General features: G+C 54.4%; 1 long non-coding RNA gene across 1 annotated transcript; it reads left to right on the top strand.

The window, feature by feature from the left end:
* The first annotated feature begins 7 nt into the window (after positions 1 to 7).
* Positions 8 to 3,749, top strand: LOC117088188. Its single transcript, XR_004439058.1, has 3 exons — positions 8 to 615; positions 786 to 2,854; positions 3,407 to 3,749. It is a non-coding gene; the product is annotated as an uncharacterized LOC117088188 (long non-coding RNA).
* Positions 3,750 to 25,245: the final 21,496 nt, after the last annotated feature.

Here is a 25,245-nt window from a genome sequence, read left to right as displayed (position 1 = left end):
GCCCTGAGTGGGTCCCGTAGTCTGAGTCTTACCCTGGAGCCACCAAGTCCCATAAGGAACCAGGAAGGCTCCAGGTGCCAGAAACATGAAGTCACTGGAGTGAGCAGTCAGCTCCATGGGGTGTTAGCAAAGAGGCCTCCTGGCTGCAGGTCTCCTGGGAGTGGGGGTTGGGCAGCTTTTCCCTAGTGGGCTGGGCACCCTCCTCCTCGCGGCCCTTTCATTAGGGAGACCTTGCCCAGTGGTGGACCAGGGCATTCTGGGGTGCCAAGTGTTGGGATTCCAGGCATGAACCACTGTGCCCGGCCAAAGGTTTTCTTTTGTGGGGGATGTGAACAAGGCTGGAAAGAATTCATTCTGGCCGAGGGGGTCCAGGTTCAGGGTCTGCCGGAGGAAGAGGAGTTGAACTCGAGTCTGGTCAACAGGCATTTCGTTCTGATGGATCTGTGGGGACAAAAACAGCTCAGAGAATCATTGATGAGGCCAAGAAAGGTGCTGTGTATGGCCTGGCCTCATCCCGGGTGGACCCAGAAAGGCCTGCCATGCATGCTCTGCCTTCCCTCCAACTGACACTTCAATGCCTTGAGCACCGTGGGAGAGAGCGGGCGTAAACGAATGGTGTGTGGCAGCTCCCTCTCCCCCAGAGAGAGGGTGAGGGGGGAGCGTTTGTGGGGACGGGAGCCCCAAACACATTTGAATGAAGCCGCCTATCAGGTGCGCCCTCCCCAGGAGAGCAGGGCTTCCTGAAGGAACCAGCGACCAATCCTCTCACCGCCCCCTCATTGCAGAAAGCCCAGGTCTCGCCATGACCAGCCCTCTCCTGCTATCTCGCCCTCCTGCAGAGCTCCTTGCTGGGAGCCTGTCTTCCAGTGAGGTCCCGCTGGACGGAACTCTGGGGCAGATCTTGGGACCTGCTGGGAACTGCGGTTGGAAGCGCATGGAGGCATGGAGACAATTAAACCCTAACCCCCGGTGCAGGAAAGGGAGGGAAACAGAAGGCAGGAAGGCATTGGCCTGGAAAGCGGGGACCTCGGCTCTGTGGTGCCCCGGCCCCTCCCCCAGCCCAGGGGCAGCTGCATTCACCAGCTCTGATGTAAAAGGGTCTTGGCCCCTGAGAGGACCGGAATCCATGTGCTTCTGCCTCTGTGCTCAGAGCCGATCTGCCTAACCCAGCTCAGGGTGAGAGAAGAGGGAGGAATGGGGGAAGTGGGGAGGAAAAAAGGGGAGAGGAGAGAGAATTCCCCTGGCCAGGGGATGGGGACCACGGCCCTAATCAAGCAACAGCTCTGGCAACTCTGCCTTCAGGCCTGGAGAGGCTTCCAGTGCAGAGGAGGATGGAGGACAGAGGAAAGCAGAGGGAGGAGGAAAAGGTGGTGGTGGGAAGAGCCCGACACAGAAGACGGTGGGCTGCAGGCTGGGACCCCTCCCGGTGACACCTGCATCCTAGACAATCCTCCTGAGCTCGCCACACTGTGCTTGCCAGCTGTGTTTGTGAGAGCTGCACGCCTGGGACAGGAGGAGGCAACCCTGCCCTGGAGTCAGCCAAAACCACCTGAGGGCGTGGGCTTCACAGGCTGCGGGAATTGTGCAGGGAGGTGAATGGGGGTCCTAGCCCGGGCAGGGTGGGGAGCCAACATCTGGGCAGAGCGGGGGTGCAGGAGTCCTAGAGGGAACAGTGGCTCTGCCTGGGTGTCCTCTGGTCACTCCCCACCTGGGCTGGATTACCACCAACTGTCCCAAACACGGGATACCTCTCTGGCCTCTAAAGAGCCTGGAAGTCCTTGGTCTTCAGCCAAAACCCTGCAGAGATGGTGATGGTGGGGAGGGGCCCTCAGCCTGGGGAGGGGCCACGCCTTGGGAGAGCATGGAGGGGAGACAGTGGATGGAGATGGCTCTTCCAGCACCGCCCACCTGCCCACTGAGACCACAGATGACACAGGCTCGGTGCCCACGCTGGGCCCTACACACCCTGCCCCTACCCCTCCCTGGGCAGCCTTGTTGGGAACGCTAATTCACTTGCTCTAAGGACGAACATTCTAGGAGCATCTGCTCTGAGGGATAGGGGAGGTGGGGTCACCCTGAAGCTCCTTCAGCTGGATTTCTGGGGGCCCTGGATCCCCACTGTCCCGAGGTTCTGTGCTCCCCGAGGCTTGGCCTGAAGGCTCCAGTGTGGGAAAGTGAACTGAGCCTGCAGCACCCAGAGAAGGCGGCCAGGTGCCACCCTGTCTCAGGGAGGAGAAAATGGGACTCCAAAACATTCCTTCACCTGCCTGGGGTGATCCAGGGGAGCTGAGAGGCCGGAGTGGATCCGTGTGCATTGGATGCAAAATGGTAGGAAGCACGCAGTGGGAGCATCTCACAAACCTGTGCACCCGGATGACCCGGGCACCTGGAGGGTGTGGGCACCTGGAGTGCCTGGGCACCTGGAGGATGTGAGCACCTGGATGATGTGGGCACCTGGAGGGCCTGGGCACCTGGAGGGCCTGGGCACTTGGAGGACCCACACACATGGAGAACCCGGGTTCTCCAACCTGTGCACCTGGAGGGCCTGGACACCTGACCCCTCATCCGCAAGACTGCCCCTCCCTTCCATCCCACCCTCCTTCCAGGCCTGGCCTCAATTCCTCGCAGGGCAACCTGAGTGCAAGACACCTGGCCTCATCTCCAGTGGGAACGCAAATGCTCACCCCGAAGGTGCTGTTGTGCTTGTCCAGCCTTCTCCCTGCAGCCAGAAACGCCTACATTCCTGTCCCTTGTGCATGTGCAGCCACACCAAACAAACAGGCCCTGCGCTGACCTGTTCCCTGCTTGGGGTCCAGTTCCTACAAGACCCAGCCCTTTGCCTTATAGCCATGGGGTGAGTACTTTCTGCGAGTGGGAACTCAACTGCACCACGAGAGCGAGCCTTGTAAAATGCACTGGCACCCTGGGTGGACAGATCCCTCACAAAACTAGTCTCAACCAGCTTCGTTCCAGATTAAATCCTCCCTGGGTCAAAGAGGGTGAGGAAAGGTTCCAGAATTTGCCTCTCTCACTGACCTCTGCAAAGGCTGGCTGGGGAATGGGTGTGTGGCCCTAGCCTCACCTCCAGCCAAGGGAGGGTTCTTACCCATGGAACGACACCCCAAAGTCAAGGCCTTGGTGTCTGGCTGTGACCTACCTCTAGTCACCGCCCCTCCAAGCTCTCTGAGTGTCACGTCGTCTGGGCTGCCCCGAGCGCACCCCCTCCTCGGTAGGAGGTCCCAGCTAATCTAGCTGCCGTTCCCATGAACGGCAAAGAGAATCCCCTTAATCCCCTTGACAACTCCTGACAGCTGGGAGAGAGGCGTGGGCAGGTCTGGGGGAGGACACGGTGGGCTTGGACCCAGGCTCCTGAGAGGTTGCACACTCTGGGACTCTTCATCTCCAGGCAGGTTTTGCCACGTTCTGCACAATTCACTGTACCGATTTCACTCCTTAATGACCTCGTTTCAAACACTGCCAGGACAACGCTTCATCTTCAGGCGGCCAGGGGCCGGAAGGAGCCTGGATCCTTCCCTGGCCCCCTCCCTCTGCTTCAGCGGCACTGACACTTTCCCCAACGTCTGCTGCCCTCTTGGGACGGCGTGCCCAGGTCTCAGAATGCACCACGCAGAAACGAGGCCCCACTCCTGACATCTGTTGACGCTGCTCCTGTTTTATTTCTAAGCTTGGCTCCGTCCCTTGAGTTGAGTCGAGAATTTCACAGAGAAGAAATTGTCAAATAAAAAACAAATCCGGGCCGGGCGCGGTGGCTCAAGCCTGTAATCCCAGCACTTTGGGAGGCCGAGACGGGCGGATCACGAGGTCAGGAGATCGAGACCATCCTGGCTAATACGGTGAACCCTGTCTCTACTTAAAAATACAAAAAACTAGCCGGGCGACGAGGCGGGCGCCTGTAGTCCCAGCTACTCGGAGGCTGAGGCAGGAGAATGGCGTAAACCCGGGAGGCGGAGCTTGCAGTGAGCTGAGATCCGGCCACTGCACTCCAGCCTGGGTGGCAGAGCAAGACTCCGTCTCAAAAAAAAAAAAAAAAAAAAAAAAAAAAAACAAATCCGGATTTAGTAAGGACAGCTTTATTCCAAAGGATTACTGCAGGCTTGCGGAGGGGTGGGGGGGCCATCTCACAGTAGGGTACATTCCACTCCAACTTACAGGCCTGCAAGGCCTCCAGAGTCAGGAAAAGGGGTTTTCTTTGATGGAGAGAGGGAACAGGGCTGGAAAGAATCGGTGGGGGAGTGGCATGAGGGGCTTGAGGGGCAGCAGATACAGCAGGTCCCCCTGGCCAGCCCAGTCTCAGGGGCTAAGGTGGGAGTTACAGGCTGACCCGGGGGAGCTAGGCTGAGGGTCTCCCGGTTCAGGGTTTGGAGGAGGCAGAGAAGCTGAACAAGCGCTTTTTGTTGTTTTTCTAAACAAGCATTTTGTTCTGCTGGATCTGTGGGGACAAAAGAGCTCAGGGAATCACGGATGAGGCCATCAGCTGGCCTTCCTGGGCGGACCCAGCGTCCCCGAGTCTCATCGCAGTCCTGTGGGAAGGGGGATCTTTGCAGCGAGCTGTTTCCGGAACACACGGGAGAGCTTTCCAGGACTCGCGGAGTTCCACGCTGTGGAGATGAAGATGGGTTCCTAGGTGAGCTGCACGAGGCACCTCCTCCTTCTAGGGCCCCTGCTGGTCTCTCCCTCTCTCCCCACTGCAGGACACCCCTCCTCGGGACTTTGGATGTGGAGATGCTGTGTGTGGCCTTACTCTCCTTTTTTCATCGTCAAGCACCTGCAGGTTACAGGCCTTCCTGCCCTGTCCTGAAACCACCTTTGCAAAATTATGACAGGAAGAGAAATCTGACATGGCTGCCTCCATCCCGCTCCTCACCTCACAGGCTGGCTGGCTTCGTTCATTCTGGGTGTGCGCCAAGCTAGCTTTGGGAGAAATTTAGTCTTTGAAAATCCCCGAACCTCCATGCCTTCCGGGAGGTTGATTTGAGTAATAATTCCATCTCCCTTGTGGCATGGCCAGCCTTGTGACAATTTATTATTATTATTATTATTATTATTTTCTGACACGGATCTCACTCTGTCGCCCAGGCTGGAGCACAGTGGCAAGATCTCGGCTCACTGCAGCCTCCGCCTCCTGGGTTCAGTGATTCTCCTGCCTAAGCCTCCCGAGTAGCTGGGATGACAGGCACCCATCTCCACGCCCGGCTGATTTTTGTATTTTTAGTAGAGATGGGGTTTGTTGGCCAGGCTGGTCTCGAACTCCTGACCTCACGTGATCCCTCGTGACAATTAAACTCTTTACTGCAGTGCACAGTCTCAGGGGATTGATTTTGTCTGTGGAGTGCGTGGGAAGAACCCATTGAGCAGTGACAGTCTGGGACTCCGACACTCATCCCACCGTCCCACGCGCACACTCTCCCCCAGTGTCCTGAGTTGTCAGGGTCTCCACTGCACACACCACACCCCATGGAAGGCAGTGGATTGGCATGGAGCCTGCTTGGCCTCCTCTTTGGGGCATCTTAAAAGTGCCAGCGAGTTGGCCGGGCACGGTCTCATGTCTGTAATACTAGCAGTTTGGGAGGCTGAGGTGGGCAGATCACTTGAGGTCAGGAGTTTGAGACCAGCCTGGCCGACACGGTGAAACCCCGTCTCTACTGAAAATACAAAAATTAGCCAGGCATGGTGGTGGGCACCTGTCATCCCAGCTACTCGGAAGGCTGAGGTAGGAGAATCGTTTGAACCTGGGAGGCGGAGTTTGCAGTGAGCTGAGATCGTGCCATTGCACTCCAGCCTGGGCAACAGAGCGAGATTCTGGCTCAATTTAAAAAACAAAGGCCGGGCGCGGTGGCTCAAGCCTGTAATCCCAGCACTTTGGGAGGCCGAGACGGGCGGATCACGAGGTCAGGAGATCGAGACCATCCTGGCTAACACGGTGAAACCCCGTCTCTACTAAAAAATACAAAAAACTAGCCGGGCGAGGTGGCGGGCGCCTGTAGTCCCAGCTACTCGGGAGGCTGAGGCAGGAGAATGGCGTAAACCCGGGAGGCAGAGCTTGCAGTGAGCTGAGATCCGTCACTGCACTCCAGCCCGGGCGACAGAGCGAGACTCCGTCTCAAAAAAAAAATAAAAATAAAAATAAAAATAAAAAAAAAAACAAAAATGCTGGCGAGTCAACAGGGCCTGATTAGAGAACCCTGGGCCCTTCCCCAGGAAGCAGGCGCTGCCGACCTGAAGATTTACCTGGGGTAGAAAAGGTCAGCTGATTGTGGTGGGGGCAGGGCACTGTGAACGTCCTAGTACCGAGAACGGAACCTAAAACTCCAGGCCCCAAATCACCAAGCCAACGCATAAACCCAAGCTGGGAACCTGCCTCCCGTTCTATTCCTTTTTTTTTTTTTTTTTTTTGGACGGAGTCTTGCTCTGTCACCCAGGCTGGAGTGCAGTGGGTTGATTTCGGCTCACTGTAACCTCTGCCTCCTGGGCTCAAGCAATTCTCCCATCCCAGCCTCCAGAGTAACTGGAATTACAGGCATACGCCACCACACCTGGCTAATTTTTGTATATTTAGTAGGACGGGGTTTCACCATGTTGGTCAGGCTGGTCTCAAACTTCTGACCTCAGGTGATCCACCCGCCTCATCCTCCCAAAGTGCTGCGATTACAGGTGTGTAATCACCTGTACACACCCAACCAGAAATTAAGTTTCTTTTTCTTTTTTTTTTCTTTTGAGACAGTCTCACTCTGTCAGCCAGGCTGGAGTGCAGTGGCACGATCTCGGCTCACTGCAACCCCTGCCTCCCGGCTCAAGCAATTCTCCTGCCTCAGTCTCCCAAGTAGCTAGGATTACAGGTGCTCACCACCATGCCCAGCTAACTTTTGTATATTTAGTACAGATGGGGTTTCACCACGTTGGCCAGGCTAGTCTCGAACTCCTAACCTCAGGTAATCCGCCCACCTCGGCCTCCCAAAGTGCTGGGATTATAGGCATGAGCCGCCACGCCCGGCCCAGAAATGAACTTTCTAAGTGAATTGAGACTTTGGGTTTACAAAACCATTTCTCTGTGCACTTTAGAGGCGTGAATTGTGTACTAGGTGAATTATATCTCCACAGAGATGTTACCCCCTCAAAAAAAAGTAAAGGTTTGTAACCACCCAAGGGGGGTTCTTCCTGCCAGCTGCATACAGACCACGGCATTTAGTAGAGAAAGAGTTTAATAGACACGAGGCTGGCTATGCCGCATGGGAGATGGAGTTCACACTCAGATCACCTTGTCCAAAGCTCACAGATTAGGGGTTTTTCTTTTTCTTTTTTTTTTTTTTTTTTTTTTTGTATTTTTTAGTAAAGACGGGGTTTCTTTTTTTTTTTTTTTTTTTTTTGAGGTGGAGTCTCGCTCTGTCGCCCGGACTGGAGTGCAGTGGCCGGATCTCAGCTCACTGCAAGCTCCGCCTCCCGGGTTCACGCCATTCTCCTGCCTCAGCCTCCCGAGTAGCTGGGACTACAGGCGCCCGCCACCTCGCCGGCTAGTTTTTGTATTTTTTTTTTTTTTTTTAGTAGAGACAGGGTTTCACCGTGTTAGCCAGGATGGTCTCGATCTCCTGACCTCGTGATCCGCCCGTCTCGGCCTCCCAAAGTGCTGGGATTACAGGCTTGAGCCACCGCGCCCGGCCTTTTTTTTTTTTTTTTGAGACGGAGTCTCGCTCTGCCGCCCGGGCTGGAGTGCAGTGGCCGGATCTCAGCTCACTGCAAGCTCCGCCTCCCTGGTTCACGCCATTCTCCTGCCTCAGCCTCCCGAGTAGCTGGGACTACAGGCGCCCGCCACCTCGCCTGGCTAGTTTTTTGTATTTTTTAGTAGAGACGGGGTTTCACCGTGTTAGTCAGGATGGTCTCGATCTCCTGACCTCGCGATCCGCCCGTCTCGGCCTCCCAAAGTGCTGGGATGACAGGCGTGAGCCACTGCGCCCGGCCAGATTAGGGGTTTTTCTGTTTTGTTTCGATGGGTTTTTTTTGGATGGAGTCTCACTCTGTCGTGAGGCTGGAGTGCAGTGGCGCGATCTCGGCTCACCGCAACCTCCGCCTCCCGGGTTCAAGCGATTCTCCTGCCTCGGCCTCTCAAGTGACTGAGACTACAGACACCCGCCACCACACCCAGCTAATTTTTGTATTTTTAGTAGAGACAGGGTTTAGCCTCATTGACCAGGATAGTCTTGATCTCTTGACCTTGTGATCCACCCGCCTCGGCCTCCCAAGGTGCTGGGATTACAGGTGTGAACCACCGCACCTGGTTTAGATTAGGGGTTTGGGTGGGGGTGGCCAGGTAACAGATATTTGCTGCTGATTGGTTGGAGTGGAGATGAAATCATAGGGGATGGAAGGCTTCCTCCTGCAGCCGAATCGCTTCTGGTGGGGCCACAGGAGCGGGGCTGTAGGTCCAGGTGGAGCCATGGGGTCTGGGTGGGGCTGTGGGTGTCAGCCATGCACAAAACCTGGAAAGATCTCTCAAAAGATACTTCAGACTACAGCAGTGGTGTTATTTGCAGGAGTAATGGGGGAAGTTGCATATCTGATAACCTCTGGGATAATGGCTGACCATCCTTTTTGTCTGCACCTTAATAGGACTCTGGCTCCCTCTTCCTGGAAGCCTGGGGGCCTCCCATTAGCTTTACAAAAGCAGGTTTGGAGCAAAGCCTGTTATCAATCATTTGATCTGTAGCCTAAAGGTCTTCCAAAGTTAGCTTGGCCCAATAGCCCGGGAATAATGAGGGGAAAGACAGGATGCGGGCTGGGGTGGCTGAGCTCAGGGTTCTGATCCTGTCACTGATAGGACGTCTGCAAAGGCTGCTCCGGGGCGGTGCGGGAGCCTGAGTCCCTGGGATGGGGCAGGAAACGCGTTTTCAGGCGACATCATTCTGTTCCTTTTGAATTTTGAACCATACGAACGATTCACCCACTCACCAAAACAGTTTTGAGGGTCGTCAGGCTGTCTGGGAAGCCTGGGATATCTCGAGCTTTGATCTGGTGGAGGCTCTGTGGACACACTTAGGTGGTGGAAATTCACCGTGCCGTGCAGAGCTGCGGGAAGCCCGCTGTGGAGTGTGTGCTGGACGCTACCACCTGGCCTCGGTCTTGTTCTTGCTGTGCCTTCTCCACGTGACCTGCAGACCCCAGGACCCCACCCAGGGGACGTCTGCCAACACTTCCTTTCCAGCTTGCAGCGTCTGACTTTGACCCTGGATCCCTGGCTCCTCACAAGCTATGAGGGAGGCGTGGGGATCCCCAGTGTGTGGGTGGAGAAAGGACAAGGGTCTCCCCTCCTGCCCCAGGGATACTACAGGCTGCCCCTGGTCTCCATGGGTCCCAGGTTGGCAGGAAACGGGGGCGGCACTGCCAGCCATCCCGGAGTGTTGTCCCTGGCTGCTCAGCCTCTGAGGCCTGGAGCCTCCAGTAGGAACCCCAAGAGCAATTTGGGGACCAGATGCCTTTGAGACACCAACGAGCCTAAGTTTATTTGCTCCTTGAAAGCCAGATTCATTGATTCTGTGCCTCTTCCTCCATGGACTGTGTGCTGCCTCTTTAGGGGCCACCTGGGAGGAGGGATCCCTTGTGACCTTCCTGGAGCCTCCACTGGGACTCCTGGGGGCACCTCAGCCACAGGCCCCACCTTGGTGTCCTCGGTCGCCCTGGGTGGCCCCTCTGCTGTCTTGCTGAGTGACAAGCTGTCCTGGACTCTCACACCACGGAACCTGCTCCTGGAGGTTTCGACTCCTGGGATTTAACCAGCCTGCGGAGATGGGGGCCCAGGCCACAACTTCAGGCTATGACAAGTCTGAGTCACAAAATGGAGCCCCACTACCAAGGTCAGAGGGCCTGGTTCTTGGTTTACAGATGGAGACACTGAGGCTGAGGCGTGGGGAGTTTGGGGTGACCAAATTCCAGCCAGGGATGAGATAACAGCAGAATGACAGAACTCCGGTTAGGATTTTGCCTTTTTGTATCAAAGAGAATGATCTCACTATTTCAATTAATTACTTATTTTTGAATAGGCAGTATATGCAAATAGTACAAAATTCAAAAGGTTCAAAGAATTCTTAGTGACAAGCCGGCTTTCTGCCCAGGCCCTGTCACCAGCTGCCTCCCCAGCGTACCCCTTGCCAGGCTCCTGGGGTCTTTTCAGAGGAATTCCTCCTGCCAGGGGACAGTAGTGAAATGAATAGATTGGACTTAAGTCACTGGACTTGGACAAGCTACATTCTAGGGTACAGACAGAAAGAGCTAGAAAATGCCATCACTCAACCAGGGTCAGCAAACCCGAAGGAACTCTGGAAGATGCTCCAGGAAGTAACTGTCAGGCTGGTCAGGATGTTGGGGGCTGGGGTAGGATTTGTGAGATCCTGAGAAATGCAGCAGGCGTGTGGCATTCAGGTTTCAGGAGGGAGGCTGATGAGGTTATGACCCGCCTTGGGAGAGACACTCAGGCTGGCCCCTGAGCCAGAAGCTGCAGTCCTCCAAAGCAGCTCATGCACGGTTGCTATCCGCTAATGGGAGATGTTGAGGGATGGGCCCATGTTTCTGTCCCGAGCCTGCTGGTTCCCCATCTCCATCCTTGGCTTGGTTGAATCCATGGATGGCAGCAGGTACCAATGACACCCGTCCACTGCTTTCCAGACAGAGCCGCAGCTCCCCAGCCATTTCTGAGCCATTGCCCCTCTGCTCTGGCCAGCTTTCCCCGGCTGTGCTGAGCCACTCTCCCCTTCTGTCTGCACTCAAGCCTACAATGGCCTTCTCTTGGTTGCCGGAACATTCCATGTCCGGGACACACCTTGGGGCCTTGGCACCCTTTGACCCCTCACTGAACTCTCTTTCCTTGCCCCCTGCCCTGGCTCCCCCTCCTCCTCTTTCTGACTGAGGTCTTGCTGGCAGATCCCTCTCTGTCCAGGCACTTGGAGTGTGGCACTACTCCACTCCCTGGCGCCTACAGGAGCATCGAGAATCACCTGTTGGCTTTTGTTTTCCTTATTCACGTACAAGAACATTTTGGGTGCTGGGGTTCCTGGAGACTTAGAGACGGAAGCTGGAGAATAGGAAATGAGCTCTCCTGTTCATCCTCCCAGGATCTGAGAGGGCTGCTTTTTATGTTGAATCCTGGCCTGCCACTCTCCAGCTGTGACAGCTGAGCACTTGGCCCCACCGCACTAAGCCTTGGTTTTCTCGCCTGTGAAGTGGGAGTGGCAGAGGTGGTGTAGGCTGGTGAGGGTTAGGGGAGGTGGCCTCTGCATCACCTTCCTTCTGGCCTCTTCTCCCCCAGGCACACCTGTTACCAGAAAGAGGTCCTGATCCAGACCCCAGTAAGGGTTCTTGGATCTCACGCAAGGAAGAATTCAGGGCAAGTCTGTAAAGTGAAAGCAAGTTTGTTAGAAAAGTAAAGGAACAAATCAAACCAGGCACGGTGGCTCATGCTTGTAATCCCAGCACTTTGGGAGGCTCAGGTGGGCAGATCACCTGAGGTCAGGAGTTCCAGACCAGCCTGGCCAACATAGTGAAACCCCATCTCTACTAAAAATACAAAAATTAGCCAGGTGTGGTGGCACGTGCCTATAGTCCCAGCTACTGGGGAGGCTGAGGTAGGAGAATCACTTAAACCCGTGTTAGAAATGCTAAATGCTTGTTCCCTGGTGCCATTAAGAAATAGCACTTGAACATAAATTTAATTCCCTCAGCAAGGCAATTTTTACTTTCTGCAGAAAGGGTACACGCGCCAGCAGTCTTGCCCCGAGAGTACAATGAACAAATGAAAAGCAAACATATTTATACCTTACGCATTTGGGTCATCCTTACTGCTGTGTCCTGCATCCATTGGCTGGAGCTAGACCTCACAGTCTAAACTCATACCCAGTCCAGGAGGCAGAGGTTGCAGCAAGCCTAGACGGCACCATTGCACTCCAGCCTGGGCAACGTAAGCGAAACTCTGTCTCGAAAAAAAAAAAAGGAAAGGAAAGGAATAAAAGAACGGCTACTCCATAGACAGAGCATCCCCAAGGGCTGCTGGTTGTCCATTTTTATGGATATTTCTTGATGATATGCTAAGCAAGAGGGGGAGTTTTCAGGCCTCCCCTTTTTAGACCATACAGGGTAACTTCCTGACGTTTCCAGGGCATTTGTAAACTGTCATGGCGCTGGTGGGCGTGTAGCAGTGAGGATGACCAGAGGTCACTCTCATCACCATCTTGGTTTTGGTGGGTTTGGGCCGGTTTCTTTATTGCAAACTGTCTTATCTGCAAGGTCTTTATGACCTGTGTCTTATGCCGACCTTCTTTTTTTTTTTTTTTCTGAGACGGAGTCTCGCTCTGTCGCCCAGGCTGGAGTGCAGTGGCCGGATCTCAGCTCACTGCAAGCTCCGCCTCCCGGGTTCGTGCCGTTCTCCTGCCTCAGCCTCCCGAGTAGCTGGGACTACAGGTGCCCGCCACCTCGCCCGGCTAGTTTTTTCTATTTTTTAGTAGAGACGGGGTTTCACCGTGTTAGCCAGGATGGTCTCAATCTCCTGACCTCGTGATCCGCCCGTCTCGGCCTCCCAAAGTGCTGGGATTACAGGCTTGAGCCACCGCGCCCGGCCCTATGCCGACCTTCTATCTCATTCTATGACTTGGAATGTGTTAAGCATCTGGGGATGCAGCCCAGTAGGTCTCAGCCTCATTTTACCCACCCCCTATTCAAGACGGAGTTGCTGTGGTTCACATGCCTCTGACACAGCCATTAGCACTCCAGGATCCACCGCGCCTTCCTGATCCCAGTGGGGAGCTCAGGCGGGCAGCTGCTGCAGGGCTGTGGCTGCTCTGTGGTTGAACTTACACCTCTTCCCGGGGCTCACTTCAGAAGCAGCTGTGCCTCTGGGGTCCGCGGGGAAGCTTGCCGGCTGCATCTGCAGAAAGCTTCCTCTTAGTGCCACAGGCTCCTGAAAGAGGCAGTTTCCTTCCTCTGGACGTTGCTGAAGGCCCCTGAGGCCTGAAGCTGCAGGTGCTCCGGCCCATCCTGAGAGAAGCCCACCATGCTGGAGCCCCAGGCGTGGAAGAGGAAAGCAGATGCCACCAGAGGTACACACTCCCTCGGGATGTCCAGTTGCAAAAACTAACAGATGTCCTCGCAGGTTCCCCAGTTTGACTTGGGTTTCCTGTTCCAGGGGCAAGTCCTGTATGACCCAACACTTTGCCTGCAGCTTTGAGCATGAAGCTGGGTACCTAGGACACCTGGAACAACGGTGGGCTGCAATGAACATCGTTTGTTTATTTATTTATTTATTTATTTATTTATTTATTTATTTATTTATTTGAGACAGAGTCTTGCTGTCGCCAAGGCTGGAATACAGTGGTACAATTTCAGCTCACTGCAACCCTTGACTCCTGGGTTCAAGCGATTCTCATCCCTCAGCCTCCCTAGTAGCTGGAATTACAGGCGCATGCCACCACACCCTACTAATTTTTATATTTTAAGTAGAGACGGGGTTTCACCACGTTGGTGAGGCTGGTCTTGAACTCCTGACCTCAGGTGATCTGCCCACCTCAGCCTCCTAAAGTGCTGGGATTACAGTCATGAGCCACTGCGCCCAGCCCATGAATGTTATTATTGTGGCTGTCACAGCTCCTGTCCCTTCCAGGAGCTGCTTAGGGTGGGAGTTGCTGGCTGCCTGGCTTGGTCCAGGCCTGGAGTGGACGTTGCGGGGTGTGGCCCAGATGGTGCAAGCACTGAGCCTTGCTGTCCTCAGGTGGCTTCCAGCGGCTGTCAGCTGAGCCCACAGCTTGCCTTTGGCCAGAGGGGGCCCACAGCTGTTCCTCCCTTCTGGTGTCCAGCAGCTCTGTGGTCATGGGACAGTGTGAGAGCCCTCGGGCTGTGGTCACATCCACCATAAATGGACAAATGAGGTGGCTTACAGAACAGGAATGCACTGTCCCACTTCTGGAGGCAGGCATCTGAGGTCAAGGTGACAGCAAGGCTGTGCTCCCTCTGAGGGCTCTTGGGGAGGGTCCTTGCTGTCCCCTGGTGGGTGGCTGCACCACTCCGGTCTCGGCCTTGGCCTTCACATAGCCTCTCCCCTGCATGTCTACGTCTGCCTCTCCCTCCCCTTATAAGGGCCTAGTCATAGAATTTAGGGCCCACCTTCCACACTAAGATGAGTATGACCTCATCCTAGCTCATTCCATCTGCAAAGACCCTACTTCCAAATATGGCCACATTCTGGAGTTCCAGGTGGATGTGCATTTTGGGGGATGACATCTTCTTTGTGGCAGGTGATGGAAGAGGGTTCTAACCAAGAGACTTCTGTGTGGGGCCTCACTCTGATTCTCAACCATAGTGCTGGGTACACGGCAATGGCCCCTTTGTGAAATTCATCGAACAGTGGACACTTAGGGCATGTACATCACACTTAAAAAGTCTGCATTAGCCGGGCGCGGTGGCTCAAGCCTGTAATCCCAGCACTTTGGGAGGCCGAGACGGGCGGATCACGAGGTCAGGAGATCGAGACCATCCTGGCTAGCACGGTGAAACCCCGTCTCTACTAAAAATACAAAAATTAGCCGGGCGAGATGGCGGGCGCCTGTAGTCCAGCTACTCGGGAGGCTGAGGCGAGAGAATGGCATAAACCCAGGAGGCGGAGCTTGCAGTGAGCTGAGATCCGGCCACTGCACTCCAGCCTGGGCGACAGAGCGAGACTCCGTCTCAAAAAAAAAAAAAAAAAAAGTCTGCATTAAACTAGAGGGTCAGGCTGGGCGTGGTGGCTCACGCCGGTAATCCCAGCACTTTGGGAGGCCGAGGCGGGTGGATCACCTGAGGTCAGGAGTTCAAGACCAGCCTGGCCAACATGGCAAAACCTTGTCTCTACTAAAAATACAAAAATTAGCCAGGCGCGGTGGCACATGCCTGTAATCCCAGTTACTCAGGAGACTGAGGCAGGAGAATTGGTTGAATTCAGAAGGCAGAGGTTGCAGTGAGCCAAAATCGCACCACTGCACTCCAGCCTAGGCGACAAGAGCGAGATTCTGTCTAAAAAAAAAAGAAAGACCAGGAGTGGTGGCTCATACCCATGATCCCAGCGCTTTGGGAGGCCGAGGCGGGCGGATCACCTGAGGTCGGGAGTTCGAGACTAGCCTGACCAACACGGAGAAACCTTGTCTCTAATAAAAATACAAAAATTATCTGGGCATGGTGGTGGGTGCCTGTAATCCCAGCTACTCTGGAGGCTGAGGCATGAGAATTGCTTGAACCCGGGAGACGGAGGTTGTAGTGAGCCAAGATGGCGCCACTGCACTCCAGCCTGTGCAATAAGAGCAAAACTCCATCTCTAAAAGGGGGTGGCGGGCAGCGGCAGTGAGATGTCCACAGGCACATAGACTTTTCTGTTCTTTTTTTACCTTTTTTTTTTTTTTGAGACGGAGTCTCGCTGTCTCCCAGTGAGGATGTTAGCCAGGATGGTCTCGATCTCCTCACCTCGTGATCCGCCCGCCTTGGCCTCCCAAAGTGCTGGGATTACAGGCGTGAGCCACCGCGCCCGGCCGCCTTTTCTGTTCTTTCTGCTGAGACGGGCAGCCCTGCGACTCCCTCTGCTGCCATGTTGATGCTGATGACCAGGCCAACCAGACCACCCTGGCCGCCCCCAATGCCTCCGACTCTCCTGCTTTCCCTGGGTGGGCAGAGGCAGAGTCAGCCAACGACAGCTGCAGACAATGTTAGGAAGCACCAGAACACACAGCTGGGGCAGGAGGAAGCTGCAGGAACCTGTCCCAGGAGTCGGGGTTTACTGACTGAAACCGAAGCCCCCACAGAGGGAAGAGAACCAACAGGGGCTGAATTTTGGAGGTGGAATTAACGGGAATTGGCGATGTGTTGGATGTAGGTGCTGAGGAAAAGGAAGTGATTGGGGGTGCCCCGGGTTTCCGGCTAGGGTCCCTGGCTGGGTAACCATGCACACCAAGACACAGAAGGCTGGGAGGAGGACAGACTCAGGGAGCTGGACAGGGTGAAAGAGAGGCGAGGCCAGGCATGAAACCCCTGAGGGGTCAGGAGTAATAACTGGCCTCACTGTGCACTCGCTGTGTGGTGCAGGAATCACCTCGCGTAACCCCCAGCCTGCCTCGAGCTCCATCACGATCTCCTGTCAGCAGGATGAAGATGAAGAACTCGCGTGTCAGAGAAATAAAATCGTGGTGTGTTATGCCTGTGAGGATGTTTGCATGTCCATTTTGGGTCTTTTTTTTTTTTTTTTTTTGAGACGGAGTCTCGCTCTGTCGCCCAGGCTGGAGTGCAGTGGCCAGATCTCAGCTCACTGCAAGCTCCGCCTCCCGGGTTTACGCCATTCTCCTGCCTCAGCCTTCCAGGTAGCTGGGACTACAGGCGCCCGCCACGTCGCCTGGCTAGTTTTTTGTATTTTTTAGTAGAGATGGGGTTTCAGTTTCACTGTGTTAGCCAGGATGGTCTAGATCTCCTGACCTCGTGATCCGCCCGTCTCGGCCTCCCAAAGTGCTGGGATGACAGGCTTGAGCCACCGCGCCCGGCTGGGTCTTTTTTTTTTTTTTGAGACGGAGTCTTGCTCGATCCCCCAGGCTGGAGGACAGTGGCATGATCTCAACTAACCACAACCTTCGCCTCTCAGGTTCAAGTGATTCTCCTGCCTCAGCCTCCCAAGTAGCTGAGATTATAGATGTGTACCATCAAACCCAGTTAATTTTTGCATTTTTAGTAGAAACAGTGTTTTGCCATATTGACCAGGCTGGTCTCGAACTCCTGACCTCATGTGATCTGCCCACCTGAGGCTCCTGCTGGGATTATGGACTTGAGCCATCGTGCCCGGCCTGGGTCTTTTTTTGAGACAGGGTCTTGCTCTGTCACTCATGCTGCAGTGCAGTGGTGCGATCATGGCTCACTGCAGCCTCCACCTCCTGGACTCAAGCCATCCTCCCACCTCAGCCTCCCGAGTACCTGGGACCACACGTGAACCACCACGTCTGGCTAATTTTCTTAATTTTTTTTTTTTTTTTTGAGACAGAGTCTAGCTCTGTCGCCCAGTCTGGAATGCAGTGGTATGATCTCAGCTCACTGCAACCTCTGCCCCCCGGGTTCAAGCTATTCTCCTGCCTCAGCCTCCTGAGTAGCTGGGACTACAGGCGCCTGCCACCATGCCCAACTAATTTTTGTATTTTTAGTAGAGACGGGGTTTCACTGTGTTGGCCAGGCTGGTCTCAAACTTCTGACCTCAGGTGATTCACCCACCTCGACTTCCCAAAGTGCCGGGATTACAGGCGTAAGCCACCACACCCGGCCGTAATTTTCAAATTTTTTACTGAGACGAGGTCTCTCTATGTTGCCCAGGCTGGTCTTGAACTCCTTGGCTCAAGTGGTCCTCCCACCTCAGCCTCCCAAAGCACAGGGATTACAGGTGTGAGCCACCTCAGCTGGCCTGTTTTGGGTCTTTTGACACAAAGCAATAAAGGTTTTTTTTTTTTTTTTTTTTTCTTTGACATGGAGTCTCGCCTTGATGCCCAGGCTGGAGTGCAGTGGCGCTATCTCCACTCACTACAACCTCCACCTCCCGGGTTCAAGCGATTCTCCTGCCTCAGCCTCCCAAGTAGCTGGGATTACAGGCGTGTGCCACTATGCCCAGATAACTTCTGTATTTTTAGTAGAGATGGGTTTTCACCATGTTGGCTAGGCTGGTCTCGAACTCCTGACCTCAGGTGATCCACCCACCTTGTCCTCCCAAAGTCCTGAGACTACAGGCGTGAACCACCACACCTGGCCTGCAACAAAGCTTTGATGATAGAATTTCAGGGGCCAAGGGCAAGCCCAGGAGGAAAGATACCGAGGTGGGAGGGTGGGAAAGGCACCTGAAGGGGAACTCTCGGGAACTCCAAGTGTTGCCAGCTCTTCTCCCTCCGTAACTCAAGGAGGGAATGGACATGTAGCCCGGTTCCGGTTCTTCACCCCAAGTCTCTGGGTCTTATTTTTATCTTCATATTCCCAGGCACACACTTTGAGGAGGTCCCAACAAAGGGCAACGTCTTTGGGTTTTTTAACTTTTTTATTTTTAGGGTCTCACTCTGTCACCCAGGCTGGAGTGCAATGGCATGATCTCGGCTCACTGCAACCTCCACCTCCCAGGTTCGAGCAATTCTCCTGCCTCAGCCTCTCAAGTAGCTGGGACTACAGGCGTACATCACCACGCCCAGCTAATTACTGTATTTTTAGTAGAGACAGGGTTTTCACCATGTTGGCTAGGCTGGTCTCGAACTCCTGACCTCAGGTGATCCACCCACCTTGTCCTCCCAAAGTCCTGAGACTACAGGCGTGAACCACCACACCTGGCCTGCAACAAAGCTTTGATGATAGAATTTCAGGGGCCAAGGGCAAGCCCAGGAGGAAAGATACCGAGGTGGGAGGGTGGGAAAGGCACCTGAAGGGGAACTCTCGGGAACTCCAAGTGTGGCCAGCTCTTCTCCCTCCGTAACTCAAGGAGGGAATGGACATGTAGCCCGGTTCCGGTTCTTCACCCCAAGTCTCTGGGTCTTATTTTTATCTTCATATTCCCAGGCACACACTTTGAGGAGGTCCCAACAAAGGGCAACGTCTTTGGGTTTTTTAACTTTTTTATTTTTAGGGTCTCACTCTGTCACCCAGGCTGGAGTGCAATGGCATGATCTCGGCTCACTGCAACCTCCACCTCCCAGGTTCGAGCAATTCTCCTGCCTCAGCCTCTCAAGTAGCTGGGACTACAGGCGTACATCACCACGCCCAGCTAATTACTGTATTTTTAGTAGAGACAGGGTTTTCACCATGTTGGCCAGGCTGGTCTCAAACTCCTGACCTTAAGTGATCCACTGCCTAGACCTCCCAAAGTGCTGGAATTACAGGCATGAGCCACCGCGCCCGGTCTAAGGGGGAATATCTTTGGAGGAGAAGAAAACAGTGTCAGGAAAACCCAAAGACTGTCCTGGGAGCAGCCGCTGCAGGGCCTGCAAGGCTTTCCCTGTGGGTTCATGAAAGGTCTCGTGTTCACCAACCAAGGATGGGCAAGGATGGAAGGAGACCTCGGGGCTGCTGGGGGCCACAGAGCAGAGTCGAGGTTTAGCGCAGGCCCTGGGTTTGGGTTATACACCCGTAGGACCCTTTGCAACCTGGGATTCCAGGTCGCCAGGAGAAAGAGAGATAAGGTAGGGTGATAGTCAAGGTCTCAGGTTCTAGAAACCTCTCTGGCCATGACTTCCACACTGAGATGGCTCAGGTCCAGATGTTACAAGGGACACAATGTTCCTGTCTTTGCAGTAGCCTGGCAACCACCCCAGGTTACAGATCCCACAAAAGTGTAACTAGAACGCTTGGCAAACAGCAGCTCTGTTCAGTGTCTCAAGCCCCAGCAGGCTGGGCTGGGGGCTGGGCTGGGCGTGGCTTCCTGCGGTAAGTGCTTCCTCCCTGGCCCATCCGTTCATTTTCCCCATGTTTTCCCAACTCACTTATCAACTGGTCTCTGCTGCCTCTTGCTTTGAAGGCTGCAATCACACAGGGGCAGCTTATCCATCACTCTGTCTCCCCGACGGGTTCTCAGCCCGGGGCCGGGTAGCCCCGGAGGGTTCAGAGAAAAGCTCTGTAGGAGGGTGTCCAGCATTCGCTCACTCTGCAGGTGAGGCTGGGGGCATTCGGTGGTGCTGTGAGTGCAATGGCTTGAATTCAAGCTATTGCAAAATGTTTCAATGTTCCCTATGAGAAGATGTAAAGACAATGTAATGTTTGATGTGTCAGAATGTGCATTATCACTGTGCACTTCACAAATAACTCTCCAGGGCCGGGCGCGGTGGCTCACGCCTGTCATCTCAGCACTTTGGGAGGCCAAGGCGGGCGGATCCTGAGGTCAGTGGATTGAGACCGTCCTGGCTAACACGGTGAAACCCCATCTCTACTAAAAATACAAAAAATTAGCTGGGCACGGTGGTGGGCGCCTGTAGTCCCAGCTACTCGGGAGGCTGAGGCCGGAGAATGGCGTGAACCCGGGAGGCAGAGCTTGCAGTGAGCCGAGATCGTGCCACTGCACTCCAGCCTGGGCGACAGAGTGAGACTCTATGTCTCAAAAAATAAAATTAAATTAAATTAAATAAATAAAATAATAAATAACTCTGTATTGAAACGAGGCCTTGGATATATCCTGACGCAGGACATAAGGCCTCCTGCAGCACAGCTGGGGTGCAGTTGGCCTGGTGGAGAAGCTGGCAAATGGAGCTACAATCAGGGTTGTTGTGAATGATCAGGCCCTGTCCTTTTTTTTTTTTTTTTAGACAGAGTCTCGCTCTGTTGCCCAGGCTGGAGCGCAGTGGTGCAATCTCGACTTACTGCAACCTCTGGAGTAGCTGGGATTACAGGTGTGCACCAACATGCCCAGCTGATGTTTACATTTTTAGTAGAGATGGGGTTTCGCCATGTGGCCCAGGCTGGTCTGGAACTCTTGGCCTCAAGTGATCCACCTGCCTCGGCCTCCCAAAGTGCTGGGATTATAGGCATGAGCGACTGCACCTGGCCTGACTTTAATACTAGCCATGGCCAGGCACGGTGGCTCACACCTGTAATCCCAGCATTTTGGGAGGTGAGGCGGGCAGATCACGAGGTCAGGAAATCAAGACCATCCTGGCTAACTCGGTGAAACCCCATCTCTACTAAAAAATACAAAAAATTAGCCAGGCATAGTGGTGGGTGCCTGTAGTCCCAGCTACTCAGGAGGCTGAGGCAGGAGAATGGCGTGAACCCAGGAGGCGGAGCTTGCAGTGAACCAAGATCACGCCGCTACACTCCAGCCTGGGGGACAGAGTGAGATTCTGTCTCAAAAAAAAAAAAAAAAAAATTAATAGCCATTCTGATTGGTGTGAGATGGTATCTCATTGTGGTTTTGATTTGCATTACTCTAATGATCAGTGATATTGAGGTTTTTTTCATATGTTTGTTGGCTGTATGTATGTCTTCTTTGGAAAAGTGTTCATGTCCTCTCCCCATTTTTTTTTTTTTTTTTGAGACGGAGTCTCGCTCTGTCGCCCAGGCTGGAGTGCCGTGGCGCGATCTCGGCTCACTTGCAAGCTCCGCCTCCTGGGTTCACACGATTCTCCTGCCTCAGCCTTCCCAGTAGCTGGGACTATAGGCACCTGCCACCACGCCCGGCTAATTTTTTGTATTTTTTAGTAGAGACAGGGTTGCACCATGTTAACCAGGATGGTCTCGATCTCCTGACCTCGTGATCCACCCGCCTCGGCCTCCCAAAGTGCTGGGCTTACAGACGTGAGCCACCGCACCCGGCCAAGTCTTCTTTTTCCACTTTTAAATGCGTTTTTTTCTTGTATATTCGTTTAAGTTCCTTATAGATGCTGTATTTTAGGCCTTTGTCAGACGCATAATTTGCACGTATTTTCTCCCATTTTGTAGGTTGTCTGTTTACTCTGTGGACAGTTTCTTTTGCTGTGCAGAACCCTCCTACAGAGCTGTTCTCTGAGCCCTGCACACAGGCCCGCCTGGGCCGCTCCGCTCCGGGCTGAGAATCCATCGGGGTGAGAGACTGATTATCAGCTGCCGCTGTGTGATTAGAGCCTTCAAAGCAAGAGGCAGCAGAAACCAGGTGATAGGTGAGTTGGGAAAACGTGGGAAAATGAACGGATGGGCCGGGAGGGAGCACTTACCTCAGGATCTAAGTTTAATTAGATCCCATTTGTCAATTTTTGCTTTTGTTGCAATTGCTTTTGGCGTCGTCTTCATGAAATCTTTGCCCGTTCCTGTGCCCAGGATGGTATTGCCCAGGTTGTCTTCCAGGGTTTTGACATTTTTGGGTTTTACGTTAAGGTCTCAATCCCTCTTTTTTTTTTTTTTTTTTTTTTTGAGTCAGAGTCTTACTCTGTTGCCCAGGTTGGAATGCAGTGGCACAATCTCTGCTCACTGCAACCTCCGTCTCTCGGGCTTAAGCTCAGTCTCCTGAGTACCTGGGATTACAGGCGTGTGCTACCATGCCTGGCTAATTTTTGCATTTTTAGTAGAGACGGGGGTTTCACCATGTTGGCCAGGCTGGTCTCGAACTCCTGACCTCAGGAGATCTGCCCACCTCGGCCTCCCAAAGTGCTGGGATTACACCCGTGAGCCACCACACCTGGCATTCCCTGGCTTGTTTTCTAATCGGCGCCCAGCACTGGAGCCACCCAGGCTCGTGACAGGTTTTGGATGAATGGACCTGACTTCCTCCTGCAGCAGAAGAGGCTCTGTCGTCACCCGAGGTCCAGCTGCTGGGGCCGCAGTGGGGTGCAGGGGCCCACCCGATCACACCCGTCCCTCTACGCTGCTCCGTCCCAGCCCCAGGTGCTCATCACCTCAGCAGAATCACTTCTGCATTTGGCAGCTTTGCATCAAAGAACTGAGAGTATTGGGGAATTTGGATGCTTTGCTGTGGCTGGGTGAAGCCGAGGGTGCTGGCTAAGAGGAAAAGGTGGGTCTCCAGGGCCTGGGGACAGTCCTGCAGGCAACCACACTGTGGCCAGAGTTACCAGCATCCGTGGGCTGCTTCAAAGACCCCGCGTGGGAGGAGACCATTTTCTCTCTTCTGGCTCTTCTGAGGGAGGGGTGTGTGGGGCAGAGCTGCCGCCTCCCAGTCATGGCTGTTGGGCTCCCTCTGCCCATCTCTGCGCCTGGGGCCTGAGCCCTGCAGCCTGCTTCAGGGCCTCTCCTGTCCAGGGACTTCCAGTGGGGCCAAGGATGGGAGGCCCATTGGAGAAAGCAGAACGCTGGCTCGGCGCAGTGGCTCAAGCCTGTAATCCCAGCACATTGGGAGGCCGAGGTGGGTGGATCATGAGGTCAGGAGTTCACGACCAGTCTGGCCAACATGGTGAAACCTCATTTCCACTAAAAATACAACAACTAGCTGGGCGTGGTGGCTCACACCTGTAGTCCCAGTTACTTGGGAAGCTGAGGCGGGAGAATCACCCAGGAGGCAGAGGTTGTGGTGAGCTGAGATCGTGCCACTGCACCCCCACCTGGGCAACAGAGCAAGATTCCTTCTCAAAAAAAACAAAAAAGCAGAGCGCTCAGTGTGCACGCTGCTGCCCTGCCCGCGGTTTGGGAGTGGCCGCGCTTCTCTACAGCTGCGTGGACGAGCTGCACCTAGAATATGCTCGAGTCCTAACCCGGTATCTCTGAATGTGACTGTATTTGGAAACAGGGTCTTTGCGGATGTGATTATCTAAGATGAGTCACGCTTACCGAGGGGCCGGCCCTGAACCCAGTGACAGGTGTCCTTATAAGAAGGGGGGAGATTTGGACACCGACATAGAGGAGAGGCTGTGTGAGGAGGAAGGCAGGGATTGGAGCAATGCAGCCAGGTGCCTCTGGAGGGAGCAGGCCCTGCTGACACCTTGATTTTGGACTATATAGTTCTCCAGGATTGCAGGACCCTCAGTGTCGGCTGTTAGAGCCACCTGGTTTGTGGAACCTGTTGACAGCAGCTCCAGGACACTAATGTCACAGCTGTGACCGGGCTCTAGGAGAATTGCGGTCCCAGAAGCGGAAATGATGCCCCGGGTGTGGGTGTTGCTTCTGCACCTCCCTGCTCCCCGAAGGAACTTGTGCTCAGATCTCCTGCAGGGGCCCCGCTGACAAGGTTGCCTGCAGCGTGTAGAGGCCGAGCAGCGTGGCGACCTATTCCAGGATGGACAGAGATGGAGAGTGGAGATGTTGCAGGGGCCACAGGTGTTGGGAAAGCATGGACGGGTCAGAGCCACAGGCACTGGCTTTGGGTCCTGGCCTCAGGGCTCTGTGACCCTGGGGCAAGCTCCGATGGACTCGGCGATACAGAAAAGAACCATGGTGATGTTTCTCGTAGAGGCTCTGGGCTCTGGGCCACAGCAGTGCCGTGATGAGGGGGCTGGGCACTGAACTTCGGTCGGAAGTGGCAGAACACCTGCTGCCCCATGGGGATGTGAGAGGGGCAGAAGGAAGCTGTGGGCAAACCCTGCTGGGGATCTCAAACTACAGGACGCCTCTGCATTGGCCATGCCTGGGACAGCGGCCCCCTTCCTGCCTAAGGCTGTGCAGCCAGGAACCCAGGTGAGACTGCTATAGTTCCCTAGGGCCACTGCAACAAATAACCACACTCTGTTGGCTTGAACCTTGATCCTCTCATAGTCCTAGAGGACAGGAGTTCCAACTCAAGGCCAGGTGCAGTGGCTCACACCTGTAATCCCAGCACTTTGGGAGGTCGAGGCGGGTGGATCACTTGAGACCAGGAGTTCCAGATCTGCCTGGGCAACATGGTGAAACCCAGTCTCTGCTAAAAATACAAAAATTAGGCAGGTGTGGTGGTGCGTGCCTGTAGTCCCAGCTACTCAGGAGGTTGAGGCAGGAGAATTGCTTGAACCCAGGAGGTGGAGGCTGCCGTGAGCCGAAACCATGCCCCTGCACTCCAGCCTGGGGAACAGAGCGAGAGTGTCTCAAAAAAAAAAAAAAAAAAAAAAGCCAGGCGTGGTGGTGCTTGCCTATAGTCCCAGTTACTCACAAGGCTAAGGCAGGAGAATTGCTTGAATTCGGGAAGCAGAGGTTGCAGTGAGCTGAGATCGCACCACTGCACTCCAGCCTGAGTGACAGAGCAAGACTCCATCTCAAAAAAAAAAAAGTTCAAAGTCAAGGCGTGGGCAAGCCCACACTCCCGGAGAAGGCGCCAGAGGGGGACGCTTCCTGCCCCAAGCTCCAGGTGTTCTCTGGCTGTGGCCACATCACCCAATCCCTGCCTTCTCATGGCTCCTGCCTTCTTGTGGCCCCTGCCCTGTGTCTCCGTCTCCCATGTCCTCTCCTCTGTGTGTGTCTCCGTCTCCCATGTCCTCTCCTCTGTGTGTGTCTCCATCTCCCGTGTCCTCTCCTCTGTGTGTGTCTCCGTCTCCCGTGTCCTCTCCTCTGTGTGTGTCTCTGTGTCTTTTCTTCCTACAAGGACATCAGCCATTGAATTTGGGGCATACCCTGTTCTGGTGTGACCCCATCTTAACTACATCTGCAAAGACCCTATTTCCAAGCAAGGCCACATGCAACCACAACAGGGGCTGTGACTTGGTCTCTGCAGCAGCCCCCAGTGCCTTTGACGTAGCTGTTCCCATGGCTCTGCAGGAAAACATTACTTTAGTCTTCACTGTGCAAAGCTCTGCTTCAATTCAGCCTGCGATATGGGACAGGCCCCTCGAGCCTCAGCCTCCTCAT

The sequence above is a fragment of the Trachypithecus francoisi genome, unplaced genomic scaffold, assembly GCF_009764315.1.
Source record: "Trachypithecus francoisi isolate TF-2019V2 unplaced genomic scaffold, Tfra_2.0 Lachesis_group10, whole genome shotgun sequence".
Lineage (NCBI taxonomy): Eukaryota > Metazoa > Chordata > Mammalia > Primates > Cercopithecidae > Trachypithecus > Trachypithecus francoisi.
This window is presented reverse-complemented; position numbering and strand designations above follow the sequence as displayed.